This window comes from Fringilla coelebs, assembly GCF_963513975.1.
Source record: "Fringilla coelebs genome assembly, chromosome: 3".
Lineage (NCBI taxonomy): Eukaryota > Metazoa > Chordata > Aves > Passeriformes > Fringillidae > Fringilla > Fringilla coelebs.
The window spans coordinates 32,129,456-32,149,743 of record NC_140030.1 but is presented as its reverse complement, the minus strand read 5'-3'; the positions used below and the strand labels follow the sequence as shown (position 1 = coordinate 32,149,743).

At 41.3% G+C, this 20,288-nt stretch overlaps 1 protein-coding gene across 6 annotated transcripts in view; it reads right to left on the bottom strand.

Moving 5' to 3' along the window:
• MYO6 (myosin VI) overlaps window positions 1-19,587 on the bottom strand; it is a 101,438-nt gene extending 81,851 nt beyond the window's left edge. For all 6 annotated transcript variants that reach the window (XR_014616087.1, XM_084203727.1, XM_084203728.1 and 3 more), the window contains exon 1: window positions 19,489-19,587. The gene's annotated coding sequence lies outside the window, so the exon portion shown is untranslated. The remainder of the gene's footprint in view (window positions 1-19,488) is intronic.
• Between the last annotated feature and the right edge of the window lie 701 nt (window positions 19,588-20,288).

The window sequence follows — 20,288 nt, the reverse complement described above, 5'->3', positions numbered from 1 at the left end:
ACAGCTCAACTCTCTCATTTTTTGGCAAGATACTGCTCTCTGCAAGGATTGAGAAAGTTCTGGGTTTCCCTAAACCTTGGTACAGGGTCATGCAGTTTATAGACTCTGGACTAATCTTTGCACAGATTTTGCCACAGCCAAAGACAAACAGCTTGTCTTTCTTACTACTGATTCAGTATCTCAAATGGACTGATGTAGCTCCCATAGCTCCAATACTTTTATGAACCATGAGTTACAGGAAATCCAGCTCAAGCACATCACACTCACTTCTTGTTCAGAAGATTAAGATCAAAGTCCAGCTGCATTTCACCAGCTGATTTTAATCTCAAATAGATTACCTGAATGTTACTGCCCATCCCCATCACATATATGCTGTTATTTATTAATTTAACATGCATGCTGAGAGAAAGTGCATCCCTGGTAACAATTCTGTTAAACTCAACAATGAGTAAAAATTGCCAACCAGCAACACCACAAAAATGGTTATAAATTTTCTGCCCAAGTGTTACAAGAAACCAGGCTTAGCCAACTGCATATTTTAGAAGAAGCTTGGGATATCTTTAAGGTTTTCCTGCAGGCAACAGAGCAAACACACTCTCTGCACAGTCAAGAGAAGACAACCAGCCCTGGGGCTGGGAACAGACACACACAGCCTCAATACATCTTATGTGAAAGTAAACCAAAAACAATTTATGCAGAATCACAGCTCCCAGGACCAGCCCTTAAACATAATTACAAATTCTATACAGAAGCTCATGCAGAGGACAAACCACCACAGTCACATGCTAAGATCAGCCTATTTATTTTGGCAAAGAAGCAAGAAGTGAAGTTAAGGAAAGCTTTTAGTCAGGTTGTAAATTCAGACACAAAATGCAGCTCAGGTGTTTTTAAATTCAAAACTTCCTGAACAATTACAGCTGGGAGAATGAGCACGGTCATGCTGCCACTGCTATTTCCCAATTGGGGTCAGCGGCTCAAAGCATTTATTCGTGCCACTTGAGCCTTCATTTCAGACCATGCAAAATATTTTATACAGAAAATGAATCTCCAGAGGCTAGGAAACTCATCTAAGCAATAAAACCAGGTCACCAAGTCCTGCCCATGCAGTCTTCATTTAATTCAGCTGCAGTGGTTTCAGTCTAGATGTTCAAGAACTGTCAATCCAGTGATAATCTGATGGTTAGACATTTTCAAGGGAGTAGTGGATCTAAGATCAGACAACAGAGTGAAACTGCTAAATAAAAATATATTGCAATTATCGTGGGCACTTTTTTCTTTTTCAATTACATGGATATTTAGTTTCAATTTATTTTCCTCTCTTATCAAATATTCAATAATTTAACATTGTGGTGGGATTAGGAACATATAACAATAATTCTCACCTCAGGAACAAAATGATAAATGAAAACATCTATATTATTTTCAACTCTAAGTAACACACTTCTTTCATTTTGTTGCTTTTTAATCCTTCTTGCAATTTTTTAAATTATACTGAACACACAAGGCAAACAAAATATTATGCATTCAAAATCAAATCTTATAAAAGATTTGAATGGTCAATTTAAGATATTTCTGGGTTTAATTTAAGATATTTCTGGGGTTTTTTTTTCTTTTTACTAATTGTAAAGATTTTAACAATTACCATTATGTCAATAAAAGGAGAATTTCAGAAAGAGAGGGTATATTTATTTGCACTTTTTTTTCAAGTCATTATTTTTCCTGACATAAATCTGAATGATAAGTTTTAAACTCAAGGGATACACCTCTGTTAGCAATGACACGGTACAATAGGAGTAACTGCATTACAGTGAAACAACAGCGCTGAGGGACCAGTGCCCATACTCCACACATCTAGAGGGTTTTACTAGTTCTAGTTTGTACCACATATTTCTAGTCTGGTCCCCCTGACTGAATATGAATTCACAGCTGCAGATTATCAGGTGTTTTTCTAAGGAGCATCTTCCAGGTTGTTTTAATCCAAATAAGATCCAGTTTGGTGCCTGGGCTTGCAGTGCTATAAATGCAGACAACCAGGAGGTTCAGTAAACTCCTAAGATAAACTAAAATTCTAATAGACACACACCTCTACTCATTCTTTATCCAGCTGCTGATGGGTACTGGCATGAGAAAATAATCTTGCTCTAATGTATTAACAAACCAGCTTACAGTACTTTTTTCCCCTTTTTTATCTGTACTTCAACTTTTTTGCCCTTTTTATCAAGGCTTTATTCTTTAATACCAGGCATGAGTGATCATATAATATCTAGCTACCAATCACACATCATCACTTAACCAGGAAAAACAGCCTTTAGCAAAGATAGTTGTTTTAAGTAACATAAACTAAGTTTTTCTTCCTTCTTTCCTCCCCAAGGACAGACTATCGCTACTACAACACAAAACTTTTGCCTTAGGCCTCCAATGTTCAATACTTTAAATTTATGCTTAAGAGTTCAAACACCAGCTAAGCACAAGTTCCACCCTTTAGAGCTTATATAATTGTAGTGATCTTGCCCTCTAAACACAAAGTATAATTAAAATTATCTTTAGATCCACCTCAATTGACCCAAGATGCTTTGGCAGTCCCCATCCTGTGAGCCCCCAGCAGGCAGCTCTCCCCAGCCCACCCAGGGACGCTGCACCCCAAGTGCCTGTCAAGCAGCCCTCACCCCAGCTGCGGAAGGACACAAGGAGATATTGTTGTCTAATCAAACAGGTCTCAAAGTAAAACATTACTTGCATGCTCAGCTGGTAACTCACCACTGGCTTCCCATCAAGATGATGCTGTGGACTGGAAATGTGGAAGCAACAGCAACAGGAATGCGAGTAAGTCCTGTTCCTGCACGTTTCGACATAACCCTGTTCAGCAGTCCAAACAAAGGCTTGTACTTACTCAGCCTACAAATAACTTTAATCGTCGTGTTTTGTCTAAAACTGGGGTATAGATACCTCTCTCTGGTAACTTATCTTACTGCTGCTTGTCAGACAGGAGAGATTTGAATTTGGGCTTTAAGTCAAAAGCACAGCTAGCATTTGCAATTGCACAGACCTAACCATGTATCAAAATTTCTGTTCGTGTTCCAACATCAAATTATAAAAAGTAAAATTTATTTCATTTATGGACAGTAGAGAAAACACAAATCCAAATTGTCTCAAAACCACACCAAAAGATGCTATTAAAAATACTCTCAAGGGGAGTGCAAAAGGCTCACACACAGAAGCTTATAGCTCCCAAATACAAGACTGGTGCAATGTCAACTCTTCCCCACAAAACCACAGATACCATCACCAAAAAAAAAAGCCCAAGTAAAGCTCTCTCATCCCTCTGCCAGGACAAGAGGTAACCAGGACAAGAGTCACATTTCCCATTTCTTGGTGTCCTTCTTCCCAACACAGGCAATACAAGTCCCAGCAAGAGCAGAAAAATATCTCTGCCAACATGTATGGTCTGTACTTCTAAGCAATTCTTTACCAAGAGGGTGGAGAGGTGCCAAAAGAGGTTGCCCAGAGAACTTGTGGATGCCCCATCCTGAAAGTGTGGCTTTGAACAACCTAGTCTAGCAAAATGTGTCCCTGCCCATGGCAGGGGCCATGGAGTTTAAGGTTCCTTCCAACCCAAACCATTCTATGATTCTGTGTTAAAAATAAACAAAGTCTGCATGAACTTTGAATTACAGGCAGACTCAAGGGACATACAATCCTTGTGTAGACATAAAAGTTTCCCTTCATTAAAAGCAAAATATTTGATACAGCAATACAGTCATATCCAAAACATTAAGCATATTTTCACGATTCAGGTTTAAAACTCAGACCTTCCCAAACACAAAGTTTTTTCCCACAGCTTAGAAAATTTTGTTCAGCAAGCATTCTTATCTTCCCAACTGATATTATCTACAAAGGATTAAAAAAATCAAAAAAGAAAAAGAAAAAAAAAGTAAAATAAGTTTAAAATGCATACAAGCATGGCCTGAATTATTTGGACACAACCGGACTTCAGATATTCAAGGCCAATCTAGAAAATCATGACTTTGATCATGAGAAAATAAATACAAATTTTTTACCATTTCAAAAAGAAGAATGTACATATAGTATTTACCAAACAACTGTATCCTTTGTTCTTGTGTTTGTGCAACATAAAGGGAACAAAAGGAAAATGTAACAGAATTTCCATTAGCAAATCTTCTGGAACTTACTACCAAAGTTTACTTGAGCTATTTCATGTCAAGGAAATGTCATGGTTCACATTCATTGTCTTTCTCAACCGTTCAAGTAGGGCACTTTTTGTAGATCACAGAGATATGGCCCATATAAAATTTAGGATTTAAATAACACTCCTCTAGAACAGTTAAAAATAACCGCTGGTTTGGCAGCCCCTGAAGAGGAGATTAAGAAAAAGTAATATTTTAAAGACCCCACACATATGAAATTTATTACTGAAATTCAGCAGAATGGTGCTCAGCAGAAATTTCAGGGGGCACAGAAATCAAAAAGATTAAATGATTTTTTAATGAGCAAAACTGACATCACAGGTTCAAACCATGTCTCACCTACATGTCTACATTTACCACAGGCTGTCAATACACTCAATATCAAAACCATCAAGAAAGGTAATCAAATGGATTGGATATGAGTGAGGAGGACCAGAAAGCATAAAACAGACACTTCCACTCAGTACTTTTATCTGATTTATATTCTTGAATAAATTTCTAATTTTCTCAACACTATTTCCAAGAAACGGGTACAACCCAATTTAATGCAACCTGCTATAAATCATTAGGATTCACCCAGGTGACTCAAGAGGAAAACCCAAACTTAATTAGATCATTTCAGATCAGTTGCTATGAAATCCAGGGGTTTTGTTATTTGGTACATTTAAACCTATTATCCAGTTAATCAATTAGAGAAGAGGATAACGTGAAATAGTTCTTAAGCATGCTTCAAAGATATTTAAATCTTCTTATATTTTTTCTTTTAATTCTAACACCTTCTGTGATCAAAAGCAGCATGTTTAAAGCCTTCCTCCAATTCTAGAACCATCTAAATCAATAGTTTCAAAATTCTTCACACTGAAGATATATTATTACTAATTTATAACCTCAAAGGCATGTCCCTTTGTTTTTCCAAGATCAAGGCAAGACATCTCCTTGCACAACTTTCCTCTAAATGCTCAGTACCAGCCACACAAAATTTCCATCTGGTTTTAAACAACTGTTTGCCAAATAAAAAAATAGTAAGGGTCATGTAAAGACAGGTTAAGTACATGTAATATTTACATGGAAAACAAACTACAGAACACTTCAATCTAGCAGAAAAAACTGTAATCCACACCCAATGGAAACAGAGACCACATAAACTAGAAACAGAAACTATTTTAAACACAATTTTGAAAATGTTTTGAAGAATTACTTTTAACCACTAACACAGATTTTAAATTAAGACTATTTTTTTTCCTTTCTAGTTTAATATTTCTCTGATTTACAAGTTGTCACACCTAGTCTGCCAAGTAACTTCTTTGGGTTTTTTTAGTATACACACAGACACAGCCAAAGGTAAGTACTAATGCCTTCTGACAAAAACACTTGAGAACCAGCCAGATTCCTGGCTGGTTTCAGCATTTACAGATATTTCATGGACTCAGAAATGCTAATGATGTCAATCAAAAAGCCTAGGAAGCAGTTCAAAAAGTCACATGCATAGTCCTCAGGTTAAAAACATTTAATTGACATCTTCCTGATTACAAGCAAGACCCTCACCCTGCTGATTACAAAATAGCAAACCACAAAACACTCCCTGATTTTTTTTCATGGAAAACTTATATTTAACTAGTTTTTAAAAGATGAGGAATACAATGCAGAAGAGACTGTTGAAGGGAAGACTGTGAGGTCATGCAAAACTTAAAATCAGTGGACCCACAACAAGACAACCTGTTGCTCCCCTTCTCAAGGCTTTACAAAGCATCTTCTTCAGCTTCCTGGACCTGTGGTCTACAGTACAACAAGCCAATTTCACTCAAGCATTCTATTTAGAACTCCAGTCTGGAAGTCTTCAGCACTTCCTATATTCCAGCAAATATTTTTCTTTATTTCAGATAGATTTTTTTTTTCCCCATATCTTTTCTTTCACCCAAAATTTGAGCTCCATGGGAGCTTAAGCTACAGTGATCAGGAATTCAACACAAAAGGTAGATATGATTAATTCAAATTCCTCCTTGCAAATAGAAAGGTTTGAAATCTGCTTTCATGATGGATATTTATTCACATGGTTGAATGACCTGAGCCATCTTGGATGGGCAGGGGGAAGTTAACCATAAACTCCAAATAGATTTCTAGAGTAAAAATCCTCCTTGGGGATGAGTTTCTGGGTTTGAATTATTCATGGCAACTAAAAAACTAAAAGCTTTTAAGTACAGTTTTTTCACGTCATCATATGATTAGAGATCTTCTAAGGTCATCTTAGAAAAAATTCAAAACAGTGTAAAAGAAACAATTGTGTAGAATGTAAGTACGATGAAGATCCTGGAGGATTATTAGAAGTCAGGCACTTCCTCAGGAACCCAGAAAACTCCAGTTCCTTTGGTGCTGGGACAGCAACAATCACGTGGGGTTCAGCCTCCTCCCAGTGACCTACATGAAGTCTTGAGGCAAGAACTCAAGAACAACTGAATTTAAAAAGAGTAAAATGGAGTACAGAGCAGCCCAATGATACAACTTTCAACCCACTGAACTAAAGAAAAAGCCAAAACACAACCAACCAACAGACCTATTTTGCAAAATGCATCAACATATGAATCAGTACCCATCACACCACTTAATGGAGACTCCACCCCTCTTTACAAAGAGTCCTGTTCAACCTTCCACAATAGCACACCTGTCTTCAATTACAGGGAGGTATGTGCTTCCTTTTATTGACTGAAGAACACTAAGTCTGAAGAATTCTCTTATTATTTCTATTAATAAATAAAATACATAATAAAACTATTTCTATTAATAAATAAAAAAAAAATACAGACCATTGCATTTTGATACCAAGGTTCTGTTCAGAGGAATTTCACAGCTTCCAGAGTTTCTGCTTTACTTGGGTGATTAATGAAAAGAACTTGCTGGCTATTACGGCTTACTCCAACTTCAAAAAAAAAATGCATGCTTCTTGAATAACTCTAATAACTTGGGAACAATAAAGGAAACAAGATTAATCAAATGCCTTCTCAAATGCCTGCACGTCCAGTTTCTATGCTGCCTTCAGACACAAGGGTGAAACATGCTGGCCAACTTCCCAGTGTTATGACCTGTGAAGAATACAAATCTAAATTTCCTAAAATAAAAATATCACTTTTTTTTTGGAAGTGACAAGTTAGCAAAAGTTGCTGACATTCAATTACAAGAGAGAAACACAATTATATTTCAAAGGTTATAAAAAAAGCATTTGCTTTTTCAGCTTCCACTCTATAAAACTCATTCAAGTTTTACTGGATGCTGTAGTTACCTAATTTCTTGATGCATTCAGCAGCCTGTGCTGTGGGATGATCCTCCTTTGATCCAGAAGCTTTTGACAGAATTTTGGGAACGTGTCCAGCATAACAGACATAACAGCATAGGAAATCCTAATACAACAGGTGTGGCTTCAGAGATGAAGGCTGAGCCACCCAGGAAGTGCTCTAATAACTACAGCAACCTTCCTGTAACTTTTATCACTAAAGTTTTCTTGAACTAGATTTATACTGAAAAGCATCAGGGAGGTATAGGACAGAACTGATTTTTTTGCCTGACCTGCTCTTGTATTGTAGCAGTGGAATTAAAGATAGGCTTTTATTGTGGTGAATGATTTTCATCTTCTTTGATTTTTGGCTTCTCCCCTTTGATATCCCTTGGTTTATCTTTTCTCCCAGCCTCAAAATACCTTTAAAAAAAAGTTTCTAGAAAGAAACTCTCATTTAGAGTTAAAACTGTAATCTAAAAACCTCCTTGTAATGCTCTGGACTGCCATTTGTTTTGGGGGACATCACAGCTGCCCATTTTGCAAGTGGAGCTGTGCTAATCCTGCCCTGGGAGCCTCTGAGCCCAGCCAGCAAGGCTCTGCCTGGAAGGTCAATCACATCTGCTCAGCCTCCCCTATCCAGCATGCACCTGGCTCAGCAGCCACTGCTCCAGATCATGCTTCCCCATGTGCCTGCTTCTGCCTACACCACCCTGCTCAACACCAGCATTCATAATTTTGGATGCCCCCTTGTCGAGCCCTTCTGCTCTAAACTGCCTCCTCCTTACACATTAAGCTGCGCCTAAAATTAGCCTGAAAAGCAGATCTTCATCTCAAAGCAACAGTATTCTCCCCACTTCCGTTTTTTCAAAACAGGAAGACTGAGTGCTACTTTGATCCAGGATTGTGGTGAATCCACATTAGGATTCATTTAGGAGGTAAAAGGCATAGGGCTTTCTTTGTGAGGGTGCTCTTGGCATGGTGACAAGGGGCTTTGCTGACCAGAACAAGCTCAGCACGTTATGATCTGGCGCAAGGACCACTGTGAAAAGCCAAAGGAGTCCCCAGCAGTGCAGCAACTCACAATAGCCTGCAACAACACAAAATATTCCTTCCTGCTGACTCGCATGGAGAGGCAGCACGTTCTACTGGAGGGCTTCCCAGGCAGTGCTGGGCACACATGAGCAAAGCTTGCCATGACAGGAATGTTCCCTGCAGCAAATGTGTCCTCCACATCACTCGCCAAACCTCAGCCTGATGAGCAGGGTTAACTGTAGGTTGACAGCTTTCAAGTAATTACACCCATTCCCAATCCAGCGCTAACTGGTATGACACTGGTTGTTCTCCACCAGGGAAGGTAGAAAACAAAGAAGAAAACACAGATTTTTATTAAACTCTCTTCCCAATCTTCAAATTCTGCTTCTACCAGATGTTCTGCCCTGCATCTCTCCACTACCCTTTTTGACTAGACACCCAGCCTGGCTGATAAGCAAAGCAAAAGCCAGCATCTCTTTCATCCTCAGAAAACCACACAGATGCAGCCAGTTTTACTTGCTCGATTGTACAAACTCCATTTGCAATCTGATTTGGTACAGGCAGTCGACAAAGAGCCTGCAAAGCTGCATGCTCATCTGTAGGATTGACGCCATGCAAATCCTTCCCATTGCCAGCAAGTTGTGAAACAAAAGACAGGATATCCTGGAAGTAGAGTAACATAAATGAAAAAAAAAAAAAGGCATGTGTCCTGGGAATAACTTACACAGAGATTCTTTAGGGGCAGAAGCTGATCTTGAAAAAGGAAGTCTGATCCAGAGGGAGACACATTGTGAAGCCATCAACAAATATCAGCACATGAAGCACCAGCAAGGATCCAGATTGCACCAGAGTGATCCAGGCAGATGAATGACGGGCAAGACACGATGCAACCCAGGAAGCCAATCCAGGTGACATGCTAACAACATCCACTGCAGCATTCATTATGTTCTACACTCCACTGAACTCCAAATGAATGCTATCATATGCATCTGGGTCAAAATTTGACTGCCATTACATTCAACAGTGCAGAGGTGATATCAGCTATCACTGAACCAGGGTCTGCATCCCATTACTTGCTATAGCCTGCAGCACCCAAGCTCAACACCATGCCATTCCTGTCCCAGCTGGGTGGAAGCCCTTGGAAGACAGCCTGCTACCTGAAAAAGGGGAAATTCTCCTCAGTAAGTGAAGATTTTTAAAAATCCTTCATATCCTCCTGCATTTTCCTCTGGTAGTATTGAAACAGATGCAAAGACCTTGAACAGGAGTATAATAATAGAGAAGGCACAATAGTGCCTTTACTTCCCTACATATTAGTACAAGCTTTTAGCTCATGTTAAAAATACAGCATAGTCCAAACATTTGCAGGAGATGCTTCAGGGAAGTGACTTGTCAGAAAAAAAGGAAAAAACCATCCTTGTTTTTCAACAGTAGTAACTTGAAATCTGCTAAAACACAAGCTTCAAAAATAAACAGCATTCTCACCAATCAGCAAACACTGTTCAAATGCTTGCTAATATTACTAGGCTAATTTTTCACGACATAAAATTGCTTTTTCTTAAAAGATGGCCATTACTTTAGATTCAACTCAGTTCTCCTCTGTGTTTACATGTGTGCAAGTTACACAGCTTTTCCTTACACAAAGGTCTGAAACAAAATAAAATTAAACACTTGGGAAGAAAGTCCTCACACAGATGCACCTCCTTCATTGTCAGACTGGAGATGACTTGTTAAGAGTTTTGTGGGTTTGCCTGCCTATAAAATGTTCCACACAAAATTAGGCCCTGAATTTAAAATTAAGCAGCTAATCAAACTTAACAAAACAAAGCCATAGCCATAGCCTCACGCACAGCTACAGCTTGCCCACTCAAATTTCTCCCTTAAGTATGTACAGTGGAGGAGGTAACAGCTCCTTTTGAGAAGGCTCCTGTCTTGAACCCCTAAAATCTACTTGCACATTTCCAACAAGATGACCAATGGAAACGAGAGGCTGCTAGAGAGAACATGCTGAGTGCTAGAAAAACATAAGCCAATTAGCTTTCATTAATTACCACTAACCACACCTTAGCACACCTTCAGATGTCACTCCAAAAACTTTACCTGTCTTGGGGTGAAATACTTAGCCCAAATTGCAAGGACTCGTGGTCTTACACCCACAGCAGGCACACCCAAGGTCAGTGCCTGGACATGTACAGGGATCAGGCAGCATCTTACATTTGATGAGGAAAACAAGGCTTCAAAGTCCTGCCCAGGCACAGTAGGAAGGGCAGCCCCTGATGCTAACCTGTTTTGCACAAAAGCAGTCAAAACAGCATTTTTCTTCTACTACAGTCTTCAAGTATTTCCTCTTGCTGGGGTCCCTTTGGTCCTCCCAGCTCCTCAGACTTTCCCACTTTGGCACCACCCTTCAGCCTTCACATGTATCTTAAGAAGTAGCTCACCTCAAAATGCTCTTCCTCTTCCCAGTAGTTTCCCGTTCCCCTGCTTCCACCTCCTCCCTTGGGCTAAAGCAGCAGAGTCACTCAGTAAACATGCCAGTGACATGAAGTGCCTTTTGTCTGCCCTCTTCTCTCCCAAAGGGATTTGTAAAGAGACCAGGATTAATACTAAAACAACTCATCTCAAACAGCTGTTTGGCTTTTTTTTAAACCATATAAATTCCCACTTCCATCCTATGTACTCAAGCAGTCTGTACTTATTACTCACTCAAAATCCCAAGCTTTTATTAAGCAAAAACAAACAAACAAAATATCAGGAAATAATATAACTGCACTTTTTTAAGGCATTAAAAAAAATCCCAAACCCCAAACTCTTTCTAAAGAGATCAGTAACTGATCCCAGACTGTAATAGAAGCTGCAAAGGGCAATTTAAAAAACCAGAAAGTCTATGAACCAACTTTATATATTATAACCCTTGCTAGGCTGACTACTGTGTGAACAGACACAGAACTCTGTGGCAACAGAAACAAAGAAGCTAAATTCCAACAGCTGCTAAAATAAACTATTTTTATTTCTAAGTTAAAACAAATCTGATGCAATATTTCAGAAAAATACATACATGTATACAAAACTGGGAAAAGCTGCAAGGATTTAAACTGAAAGAATAATCTGTAAGAGTATATGGTCAACACATTATTTATTTTTGTCATTGCTGCTTTGGTGTTGAATTTATATGATTTAGCACAGAACCCAGAAATAGCCATAGCATCAGATGTCATATCATCAAAAGACTGCATGTTCATTGATAATAGGAAAGCTTCCTACAGCCACAAGAAAAGCAGCTACTTAGACCACTGAACTGTAAAAAAACATGTTCTGTGGGTGTTGACCTTTTGAGCAAGACATGACTTGTACAGCATGATAAAAGGCTAAGAAACTTCATGGCTAACATTCCTCTCCCTGGGTTAGTAAGAAATAATCTTTTTCCTCTGAAAGGATATAGAACTTTATAGCAAAACATAAAACAAGATCTAAAATTTGTTTCAGATTACCATCAGAATATTACATAAAAGGTATTTCAAAAAACATCCTTCCCCTAAACAAAGCTTAAAATTTGTTCTTGCATAAATGATCTAAAAAAGTACATGTAAGACTTTTTCAAAACTCCATAGTGCATGTCCAAACACCCAAAGAGAAAAAAATTTAATAGAGGACATTCATGCAGTGAACCAAACACTATCTCAAGGTTCAAATAATCCAAGATTAATTTCAGATGTTTGAGAAGATGCAAGAGTACTTTAATGGGATGACAACTGAAGACAGAGATCATCCCACCATCTGCAAAACTGCACGTGTACAGAAGAAACAGGAGTGCTTTGTTCCCAACAACCCCAATTCAACACAATTATGACAGCTCACCTCTCCTGTTTCCCAAGAACTTTGAAATTTGAAGCAATGCTCTTAACCACAGCCAAAAGAAGATCAGCTGCCAAAATCTGTAAAAACCATTAGAGGCTCTATTTTGGAAAAAAATTGGAAGAGGAGGACTGACAGGCCCAGCAGTACACTCATTGAAAAGCAAGGCAACAAGTATGAGAGAAGGAGAAACAGCATCATTCCCAGCATGTCCACGTAAGTAACACTCCTTGCTGTACAGCAGAGAGATAGAAGCCACTGCAGAATGCCATTTGTGTACACAAGCATCTGCCATAAAGGCTGTCTGCATGAACACTGCCAGGGCTTTAAAGCAATCGGCAAACACTGAAGAAAATAACACTGTAGGAGCCTAGAAAATGAGACAAAGATATCACCAGTTTTCCTATCTTTGTAAAGGATCTCAGGTAACAAAAAGAAGAAACAAAACTGACAAAAAAAACAAAACAAAACAAAAACAACAAAAAAAAACAACAACAAAAAAAACCACAAAATACAAAATAAACTCATTCTCACCCCTAAAACATGCACTAAACCCAAGTGTTTTTATCTTTACACAGTAATAAAAGTCCATATTATCCTAGGGCCCTTTGAAATCCATGATCTTTTACAATCCTCTCCCATCCTACTCTATGACTCTGTCCTTGTATGTGACTCTGCCCGGCTGTCCCTGCCCACAGCAGGGTATTGGAACTAGCTCATCTTTAGGGTCTTTTCCGATCCAGATCCTTCCATAATTCTATGATTCTATTAAATTTTCCTATGTATAGATTTTATGTCTCTATTTCTCTCTGCAAAGGCTCTGGAGGAATTTGTCTAACTTTTGGTAGAGGCAATGCAGATTACACGGGTCTAAGAGACTGTAAAATAGTTTGTGGCTTCCTGAGAGAGGGTGAGCTGAATGACAATGACTTATCACACCTCATCTGCCTCCCCTCCTCTCTGCTGCTCTACTTCTGTAGCACAGATATGGAAAAGAGGAAGGTGATGGGATTTGTTGCTTTCTGCAGAGCCAGGCATTTGCACTGGGGTGTGAAGGAGCCCCATGACCATCCACACTACTGGAAAGGGCAAGAAGATGCAGCCATTAGGATTTTTTCCTTTCAGGGTCCAGCAGTCAATTACCTCAGCCCAACTGCTTACAAAACTGCAACCCAACAGAATTGTTAAAATTGAAGTCATCAAAAATGTTTGTCAGATTCTTCATTCCTGAATGCTCTGCTGCCTGTCCTGGAAACTTTGCAGTACATAAGCAAGGCCAACATCACAAAAACTTACTGCACATGGCTAAACCTTGAATTGGATGAGCAGCTACAGAGCATCCTCCCCCAAAACTCTCCAATGCCTCCCCTCAAACAAGCAGAGTGCCACAATAAGCAGGTTTGGTGTGCCTGCATACAGCGCTCACCCCAACACAGCAAAAGGAGATACAGCAAAACTGTCTTTGGCACAGAGGACTTGGTGAAAGAGTTTTATTGCTGTCAAATAGAGCAACAAAACTGTAGAGCAGCTGTGATGGACTGCACTTGAAGAAATCAGGAAAGAGCAAAGCACAGATGTGAACTTGGAAGGGGTCAGCTCACCACGGGCATGACCTCCTGCACAGAGCACACCTAAGGACTGGAGAAGGACATGCTGTCCTCCTACAGACAGCTTCTTCCTAAACATGGCTACTGCAGTATCACCTTATAGCTGGGCTCCTTTGGATCTGGAACACTGAGAATGCAGCTGACATGATCAAAACCTTGCTCAGTGCATGGCAACAAAGACACTATAGCAGATGACAGGGACAGGGCTCTGGACCATACAAATCTGAACTTGCTCAAAATGCAAAAATCAAAATCAACAATATTTTCTGTGGCTTCAGCTCAGGCCTGAAGGATCCATAGAAACATTTAGATATAATTCAGAAGGTTGCTGATATTTTTGTGAAATACAGACAGAGATCTTGCTAATATTGAAGATATTTTTGTGAACAACTGGCTTTGGTTAATTCTCTACTTCTCTTTTTTTTTCCCTCCACAAATTTCAAATCTGCTCACTAAGTCTTGTCAATTAGGAGGAAAACAAATTAGCTCATGAAACAATTATCCACTATGTAAATAATACTCTTAATTTTTCTGTTTAACTACCTTTGCAAAATGAATTTAGCAAGCTCTCTTAAGAGATGCTGCTTTAAAAAAAAAAAGAAAAATTATTTTATGATAAATAAGGCCTTCTGTTGAACATTTACAAAACCAGGGTTCATTCAGACTTTCAGCTCTAGACTGAGAATTTCTCTTTAATTTCTCTGAGAGTAGATCAAGCCCTAAAGGATGCACATATGGATGTGGCCACCCCAGTTCTGGTAGTGCTCATGGCACCTCCATTCAGCACTGCCAGGGCCCAATCCCAGTTTGGAGACTGGCCACATTCTGCACAGCAGCAGTGCTGCAAGCTGTGCGTACAAAAAGTGAAGTTTAATTCCAGATGCCTCATCCATCTCTTGTTCCCTGGAGCAAGCAGAAACTGCCCTTTATCCACACACTTGAAGAGGAAGAAGAAGCATTCACCGTACAAGGAAGGTCCCTTGGCTTGACAGAAGTGCTTCAGGAGTGACACAATGCCCGGGTATGACTGGCAGCCACAGCAGCCAGACACCAACCCACACTTAACCAAGCGTTCATGCATGCCCTGCTGCTGACAGTAGCTGCAATTTAGCTCACAGATCTTACACATGCCTACAGGAGCAGTAGCCAGTGCTGTATCTGCTGGTTAAACGTCACCTGCCTGCAACTCCCTTTGCAGCAGGAAGAAGTTAGGATGTGTAGGTGCACCAAGGAGTCCCAAACCACCTTTCCAAGGCCAGGCTACGCTGTCCACAGATGGCAACAGGCTTTGCCTTGGAGCTGCAGCACTATGGCACAGCGGCAGGACCAAACAGACCAGCCCTCCCCAGCCTCATCACCCTCTGCTCTGTTTCTGCACACAGCTCAACAACAACAAAACAAGAACTTGCTTTGGATAAATCAGGGGTTTTTTAATAGGTAGTCTGAGATGGTCACTTGTCAAAAGACAGCTTTGGCATTCTTTCCCCAATAAAATACATATATTAAATTTATATAGTCATTATTACAGTCTACCAGTGCCCTTGGATTTATCTGTCCTTTTCTTGACATCAGAGCCTTAGTAAAAATCATGAAGGCTGCTGATGCCTCTCATTCAGCTTTGAAAAACTGCTGGTTTTGTTGGGGTTTTTTTGGGGGGGTGGGGGGGGGGAGGGGAGGGGAGGATTCATCCACAGCCATCAGTTCAAAACATACAATTTTCTGTGTTCTTTATATTGATACAGTATCTATCAATACTTCAGAAACACAAGTCACTGCCACTAGTATTTACTACAAACTAACAACAGTCAGTCATTCCAAGAAATAACAAAGTAGAAACTTAAATAGATAGCAAGCTATGTTAAAATGTTGCCATTTTAAAATGCCTCCTTATACTTTAAAAAGTGGATACAAAATGAGAGACATACAATAAATGGCAATTTTATTTGAAGTTAGGTCTTTTGAAAGTCTTTTTGGAAAGTGTTTCAGACCCAAAGATGCTGTCACACAAGTTATGGGCCACACGCAGTATATTCTAGAGTAGATGATGAATACCTCAGGTTTTATCCCTCTGATTTTCCTGGTTTAAATGACAGTATGGTTGTACACCTACATTTCCTACAGTATTACAGGCTATACTCCTAAACCACAACATTTTGCTGTCAAATGCAGTAGTTTGCCTCAACACTAATTATTTTAAAACCAAATGCCTTAAGCTGTAACATGAGATGACCAGCAACTGAAAGAATATAGGACTTTATCAGAGAAACTCTTTATCTTTTGAGGACTGAAATTACATTTTTCCACGTAAACTCAAGCTTGAATACAGATGGCACCTGAAGAAATCATCAAGCTCAAGCCCCTGCATGAGGACAAGTAAAAGAGTTTTGAGGAGTGTTTTTAATATATCCTTAACACAAATACTATTTGACTTTCAAAAACCTTTGCAGAAATGAGATTGCACAACCTTACTTTCTTTCAGTTTTCCCTAAGGCATAACAGATTTTAAGAACTTCATCAAGTCTTTGGTGCAAACTAGTTTCATCTTTTTTGATACAGTCACTGACAGAAGAACACAAACCACTTCTCACTAATTTTAATACTCTAGCATCTTCCTGTTCCCTCATCTCATCTCTTTCTGCTGGAAATGAGCTTGTCTAGCTTTGTGAAACACACTTTCCAAACACGAATATTCTCTGCAGATCTGTTTTCCAAAACCTGCCTAAGCCTTGGTGACCACTTCTGGTAGATGGACACATTTGAATTTATCTTCCTTGGCAGGCTGTGGCCAAAAGTGGACACATTATTCTAGTAACTTAAGCTGCACTAGTACGAAAAGCTAAATGCTGAACTTCAACAGTGCTGCATGCCTGTGCTTCTTGTGATCCCACAAAACCCTCAGATCTGCTTCCATGGTGCTGCTGCCAAGTCGACTTTACCCATCTGCATTATGGGATCTTCTTCCTGAAAATAGTACCTTGGACTCAAATACTGCCTTCAAACTTATCAGAAACCTCCTATCCTCCAAAGCAGAGCATCAAAAACACAGTCTGAAAGCCCTACTCAGTCTCCTTCATATTTTGTGCTAGTTCTGTTGATCAAAGATATCCATGTCAACAAGTACAAAGGTGCCAGAACTGCCCCCAGCGCCACTTAAACTGATGTTTGATGGTGACTCATAATCATTTCCTGAGAATTATCACTTAGAGTTATCTCTATACCTGGTCCCTTTGGTTCAGCTGTTCTCAAAAACTTCGTTGAACAATTTTCCTAAGAGCAGCCCTACTGGGTCAGATGGCAGGTCTGTTGTCTGCACTATGTCAATGCCTGAAATTAATATAAAAATGTGATAAATGATTGACAGTACTTTCCCTGTCTATTGTCCCAGCTCTGAGCTCAGCTTGGTGACCCCCTGAGCTACTTCAGGTATTCTGCACAAGTCAGCCTTAGTGGGTTTTTCTTCCATTGATTTGTCCAGCTGCTTTTCAAGTCCCTGTAAACTTTCAATATCCACATGCTTCAGAAAGGATTTCCAAAGCTTAACTAACCACACATTTGGTCAAAACCAAAACCACACCCCTTTTGTTCATTTTGAACCTGCCAGCTTAATCGTATGCTTTCACATTTTGTTCTGATAAAAAGTTAGTCCCTACTCAACTTTGCCACATCACTCATAAGACTGCCAAAATTTCTAAAACCTGAAATCTTTCCTCAGACCAGTGTTATCAAATACCACAAAAATACAAAGATTAGATTGGGTCACAAAGCTTTCTCCACCCTCCCAGACCAGGCACAAGGAAGCACTATTTCACCTCCCTTATGAGAACATTATTGTTAATGGGTCAAAATACTGACCCATTATCAAAACAAAGGCACATGGCAATGCCGGAGGCTGAAGGACACAGTACTTAGCGCAGATTATAGAGGAATGCCCCCTCTGACTAGAAAAAATGAGGGTGGTGAAATTAGTTCAACTTAGAATTTCTGCAAAGTAATACTGACATGATTTTAATTCAGAAAACTATTCAGCCTCGCAGAAAAGTTTACTGCCTTTACGTTTGCATTGCTGGCTTTATAGTTTTACAATCAAAGGCATAACTGTGCCTCCACTAAATAGTTTATTAACTGAGACACATTAAAAACCCATCCACTAAAAATACTGTCAAGCTATCTCTTAATTTCTACGTTATTAAAAGCAACATCACAAAGGTTTGGAACTTGTGCTCTGATAATTGATATTTATTCTCCCACCTTAACAATACTGACATCTTTCTTTTGCAGTTATTTTATAAACCATACATATAAGAGTTAACTTGTGTGTTAGCAGTTTTATTGTATTTAAACAAATACTGCAAGACATTTGCTTATACTTTTAAGTTTTCAAAATTACCATTTCAAAAATTAAAATATTTCTATTTTTGTTAGGCTTCTTTTTTTCACTAAAAAACAAAGTTAAAAAGCGCAGATGACATTTAACTCAGGAGTTCATCTCCACCCTGTTAATCTGTCACACTTGCAGCAGGAGGAAGGCTCAGTCCCGGGGCCAACCTTTGTACTCGGATGGCTGTGAACGCAGTCCATAGGCCGCCCCGCCGCCCGGCGATGCCCACTGAACTGTAAGGAATTAGGTCGCCTCAAAGGTCCGTTCCCTCCGGGAGCACCACAGGGCACAAGTCGCGACATGCTACTTCTCTGCACCTTTGTAAAACAGGGCTGGCAGCCAGAAGTGTTCGCTGGAACAACAGATACCAACCATCCCTTTACAGAACCTGCCAACTATTCGTTCAGCTACCTCCATCCTACAGGCCTTGGTGGCATTTACTAGTTCAGAACCTGAGAGCCTGAGAGAGAGTATTAGACAAGCACCAGCAGAGTATTTGCTGCACTGCAAGTCGTATTCTCCACCATTAAGGAGAAGAACCCTTTTAAGCTTTCCTATTCAGTAATGGATGCAAGTTACAGGAATGGGGTATTGGTTTTTAGTTGTACATCACAGTGACACACGCTGCTCTCCAAACCGCAGCCTGCAAAAGTACTTCAAGCAGAAATACTCCAGAAGATGTTTTTCCACTGAACTACCAGTCGTACTGTGTCCGGCCAGTAAAGGCTATGCAAATTTTATTTTCTTTTACAAGGATAATCCCACCGCCACAGAAATGTTTCTGAAGCAAGGAGGGGAGCTCAGCTGTAACTCCGCAGGGATGGAATTTCACAGAGGATGATACTAAAAAAACCCAGTCAAGCCCACAAAGGAAAGAATTTCCATGACAGTTAATTTAAGGAAGTAAAGCAGAGTCCAGAGGGATTCTGAGCTCCGGCTCCGGCAGGTCGGTCCCGCGGTGCGCTGGCCGGGGCGCTCCCCCGCCGAGGGCCCGGCCCTCGCCTCGCCCGCCCCGATCGCACCTGCCCGGGCGAGAGGGGCGGCGGGGGCAGCCGAGGGGCAGCGCCCCGACCGGGCCGGAGGGCCGGCGCCTCCCGCCGGGGGTAGGAGGGGGCGGCGGAGGCCGGGAGGCCGCGTCCTTACCTGCTGATGGAGGTGGTGCTGCTGCGCTCGGCGCCCCGCTCGCTGCCAGCCCTGTTGCTGCCGCTGCCGCTGCTGCCGCCGCTGCGCTGCTCTGCGCCGCCCCCGCCGCCCGGCACGGCCCGGCCCGGCCCGGGACGTCACCGCCACAGGGCCGGCCGGGGGCGGGGGCAGCGCCGGCGGGGCGGTGGCGGCCGGGCAGGCCGGCCCGGCCTTCTCCCCGCGCTGGGGCTGCCTGGCCCGGAGCCCCGGCCCCGCGCACCGAGCCCACAGCCCGCGCCCCCCACGGTAGGGGTGGCGCTGAGGGGCTGGCCCGTGGCTGTTTTGTGTGAGTTGGGTCTCTTCCTTTATTTTTTACCGACGCGGTTACATAAAGGGTCATTTTGGGAGCTGTCTTTGTCTTTACTGACCATGGCCCCACAAAGAAAGGCGCCGAGCAGGTGGCGGCTCTCCTGCTGCACAAACCTTGGAAGTCAGAGGCTGTTTCAGCCCGGCCCCTCTCCCAGGCTCGCCCTGGCCCTGTGCTGTCCCTGCCGTGTCCCCAGGGTCCTGCCTTGGCGGATGTTACAGGGCTGGGAGCAGCGATGGTCGCAGCCGCTGCTGGATGTCAGAGCAGCGTGGCCTGCCCCAGCCTGTGCCCCTGTAGCTCCTGGAGGCAGCGCAGGGCCGGCCTGGGCTCTGCGGGATTGCCCTGGCATGTGCCTCGCCCTGCCCTTCATCCCTGTGGCTGCTGCGCTGCTGGGACTCGGGCAGACCGGGCGGCATTGCATCATGCTCAGCCAGGGTGTCACACCGCTGGGGCT